This window comes from Triticum dicoccoides, chromosome 4A, assembly GCF_002162155.2.
Source record: "Triticum dicoccoides isolate Atlit2015 ecotype Zavitan chromosome 4A, WEW_v2.0, whole genome shotgun sequence".
NCBI classification, from domain to species: Eukaryota; Viridiplantae; Streptophyta; class Magnoliopsida; order Poales; family Poaceae; genus Triticum; species Triticum dicoccoides.
The window spans coordinates 361,264,326-361,268,877 of NC_041386.1; positions in this window are offsets into that span (position 1 = coordinate 361,264,326).

The following is a 4,552-nucleotide window of genomic DNA, read 5'->3' on the forward strand; positions in this document are numbered from 1 at the left end:
ATGTTGTTATCTTACGCCACCCCTCGGTCCGCGATCTTCGAGTTATCCGCGAGCTTCTGCGTGTCTTCAACGAGGCATCCACTACGTGCTCGACGACACCCATCCGTTGCGGCGATCCCGAGTTGACTACTATCAACAACGAGCTCATGTGTGCCACCATCTGCTTCCCCATTACCTACCTTGGGATCCCTCTTTCGATTAGGAAACCCTCCGCTACATAGCTTCGCCCAATTGTCGAGAGGCTTGCTAAGAAGCTCTCCACCTGGCGCGCGGCGCTCCTCTCCCACAGCGAGCGCCTTGCCCTTGTTCGCCACGTGCTTTGCACGATCCCATCCCACATCATGGTGGCTATTGCTCTTTGTCCGACAATTCTCAAGAAGGTGAACCGGACCACTAGGGAGTTCCTTTGGCACAGTAATAAGGAGATCCGCGACGACCATGGCCCTATGCACTGGCAGCGTCTGTCGCCCCCTTCAACTAGGCGGTCTCAGCATTTCAGACCTTCACCGACAAGGGATCTCGCTCCATGTTCGTTGGTTGTGGCTACAACATACCGACCCCACCAGGCCTTGGGCGCATCTACACCTCCCTACTGATCCAGGCTCATCCTCCATCTTTCGGGCATCCACGTCTTGGGCCGTCGGCTACGGCTGGACCTGTCGATTCTGGACAGACCCTTGGATCGATGGCCATGCCATCTCCAATATCGCCCTACTCTCCTACCCCTCATGCCCCGCCAATGGCGGAAGGGCTTCAAGACCATAGCTGGGTTGCCGACCTGCATGGCGCCCTGACGCCGTGCAGCTCTCGAGGCGACTCCGACAGCTCACTCTATCCAACTCCCCCGACCGCCTCATATGGCGTTGGACTGCGGACACCAAGTACTACGCCAGAACATGCTACCGGGCCTTATTTGCTGGATCTACTATAGCCCCATTCTGGCACCTGGCCTGGAGATGTGGGACTCCTCTTCGAGTCAATGTTCACCTAGCTTGCCGACCTCGACCGCTACTAGACCGCCGCTAGATTGGCCCATCACGGACTACCGCACAACGACCGTTGCGTTCTCTACGACCAGGCAGAGGAAAGCATGCAACATATTATCATCGACTACCCTGTAACACCCACAATGCGGCTATATCTCCCACATGTCGGGGCACGACTTAGAGGCATAGCCACATGGTAGGCTTGTCTCAAGAGGGGTAATCTTCACACATCCCATGTACTGAATAAGAAAGGGATAAAGAGTTGGCTTACAATCGCCACTTCACACAATACATAAATAATTCATACATCATCCAAAATACAATCAAAGGTCCGACTACGGAACCAAAATAAAAGAAGACAACCCCAAATGCTAGATCCCCGATCGTCCCAACTGGGCTCCACTACTGATCATCCGGAAAAAAAACATAGTAACGGCCCGAATCCTCGTCGAACTCCCACTTGAGTTCGGTATCGTCACCTACATTGGTATCCTCGGCACCTGCAACTGTTGGGAAGTATCCGTAAGTCACGAGGACTCAGCAATCTCACACCCGCGAGATCAAGACTATTTAAGCTTATGGGTAGGAAAGGGTAGCGAGGTGGAGCTACAGCAAGCACTAAGCATATATAGTGGCTAACATACGCAAAAGAGAGCGAGAAGAGAAGCAGCGCAACGGTCGAGAGGCTAGCGGTGATCAAGAAGTGATCCAGAAGCTACTTACGTTCAAGCATAACACAAGACCGTGTTCTCTTCCCGGACTCCGCCGAAAAGAGACCATCACGGCTACACACGCGGTTGATTCATTTTAACTAAGTTAAGTGTCAAGTTCTCTACGATCGGATATTAAAAAATTCCCATCTGCCACATAACCGCGGGCACGACTCTCAAATGTTTATACCCTGCAGGGGTGTCCCAACTTAGCCCATCACAACCTCTCATGGTCAACGAAGGATATTCCTTCTCCAGGGAAGACCCGATCAGTCTCGGAATCCCGGTTACAAGACATTTCGACAATGGTAAAACAAGACCAGCAAGACCGCCCGAATGTGCCGACAAATCCCGATAGGAGCTGCACATATCTCGTTCTCAAGGCACACCGGATGAACACTACGTACAACTAAAACCAACCCTCAAGTTTCCCCGAGGTGGCGCTGCAAGTGGCTCTGTTTTGGACCAACACTCAGAGGAGCACTGGCCCGGGGGTTTAAAATAAAGATGACCCTTGAGTCCGCGGAACCCAAGGGAAAAAGGCTTAGGTGGCAAATGGTAAAACCATGGTTGGGCCTTGCTGGAGGAGTTTTATTCAAAGCAAACTGTCAAGGGGTTCTCATAACACCCAACCGCATAAGGAACGCAAAATCAAGGAACATAACACCGATACGATGGAAACTAGGGCGGCAAGAGTGGAACAAAACACCAGGCATAAGGCCGAGCCTTCCACCCTTTACCAAGTATATAGATGCGTTAAAGTAAATAAGATATAATAATGATATCCCAACAAATCCATGTTCCAACATGGAACAAACTTCATCTTCACCTGCAACTAGCAACTCTATAAGAGGGGCTGAGCAAAAGTGGTAACATGGCCAAACAACAGTTTGCTAGGAAAGGTGGGTTAGAGGCTTGACATGACAATATGGGAGGCATGATAAGCAAGTGGTAGGTAGCGCGACATAGCAATAGAGCGAACAACTAGCAAGCAAAGATAGAAGTGATTTTGAGGGTATGGTCATCTTGCCTGCAAAGTTCTTAGAGTTGTCGAAAGCTTGATCCTCGTTAGCGTACTCAACATGTTCCTCGGTCACGTACTCGTCTCCCGGCTCTACCCAAAGCAATAACACAAGTAAAGGACCAACAATCAATCACAATGCAATGCACAAGCAACATGATGCAATACATGGCATGATATGCAAGACAAGATATGCAATGCATATGTGTGCTCCGGAAGGGAAAAAATGATCAAAGCATCAACTTGGCAAACCAAGTGTGCCGCTGGAAAGATGAGGTGATTTTGGTTGAAATCGATATAAAAATCACCGGAAATAGATGCACGGTTTGCAAATGGCAAGCAAAACAAGGTTGATGCTATTCTGCGATTAACAGCACGATGCCACTTAGAATGCAACAAGAAACTAAGATACTGCAATCCAACATAACAACAAAGCATATGGCAGTGATGTACAAGAGATGCTTGACAAAACATGAACAGTGAGCTACGGCTAAATAATACAAGAGCATGATCAAACAAGCATGGAAAAAGTGCAAAAGATATCAGCATCACAGACTTAGTGAAAATACTAACATGTCAAAAACAACATCAGGAAGCATTATTTAGAGTAAGCAAACAACATGCTACAGTAACATATCATAGCAAACAAAGGCATGGCATGATTCTACTAAATGCATAGATCAAAAGTCCCTTACTGATCATGAGCCAAAAAGGCACAGAAGATATGATGGCACCCATGTAAACATAGCAAGTTTTATTAACAGTTTCAGACTTAGCAGAAAAACAGAGCATGGCATAAACAGAATTATGATAGCAACTTTGCGAGATCAAACCACTCGCCACAAAGCATTGCATGGCAATATAAGCATACCAATAGCAAGATGACATGTTCATGAAGCTAACCATGGCAAGAGAAAGTTCATAGGATGCATGGATCACTAGCAACAACCATGGCAATATTGATTAACATGTTAACATTCTGCCAGGAACATTTTATAGCAAAAGTAGAGCAATAACAAGACATGCTAAGGCACTCCATAATTGCAAACAGGGGCATGGATGGATAGAGCATAACCACATGTTCAAAACATCCTTACTGAAGTATCTCAAAATAAGCATGGATATCACTATAGCATCAAGTTTACATGGCATCAAAATAACAGCAGGAAAAAGACAATAATATCCTAAGTCCCTGAACACAGCAATATTGTGAAGCCTAGTTTGCATGCTTGTGCTAGTCACCACAATGATCACAAAAATACAAGACAAACACCACTCTAAAGATGGCATGTTGTAGTTCAAAACACATGTAGACCCCAAGCTCATACGATGCACACATCAAATGCAACAAAAATGATAAAACCTCATGATCTGATAAGTACCAGCAGTTAACATTTTATAGCACTCTTGCATCAATTGAAAAGGCATCAAAATGTACAGTATCATGCATGGAAATGCTTCTAACGTGAAGAGCTCATCGAGACGATCAATTCAACATATCATATGCATGAATCGGAGTCACGGACACCGAGATATGAAGCAATGAAGGAGGCATAAAATTATTGCAGAAAAGGACTTGGTGGAAATTATACCCCGCGAATCTGGATCTAGGGTTCGTCGATACGCTTCCCGAGGTTCGCCGGACGACGAGCTCGCCGGAGTTGGACGCCGGGTGGAGGGAGATGGCCGGCGACGGGGTTCCTCCGGGTCGGATCTCGCCGGATCCGGCCGGCGGCGAACCGAAGAGGCGGTGGGGCGACTAGGCAACGGGCGGCGGCGACGACCTGGTCAGGCGGCGGCGGGGTGAAGCGGTGCGACGAGGAAGAGCGGCGGCG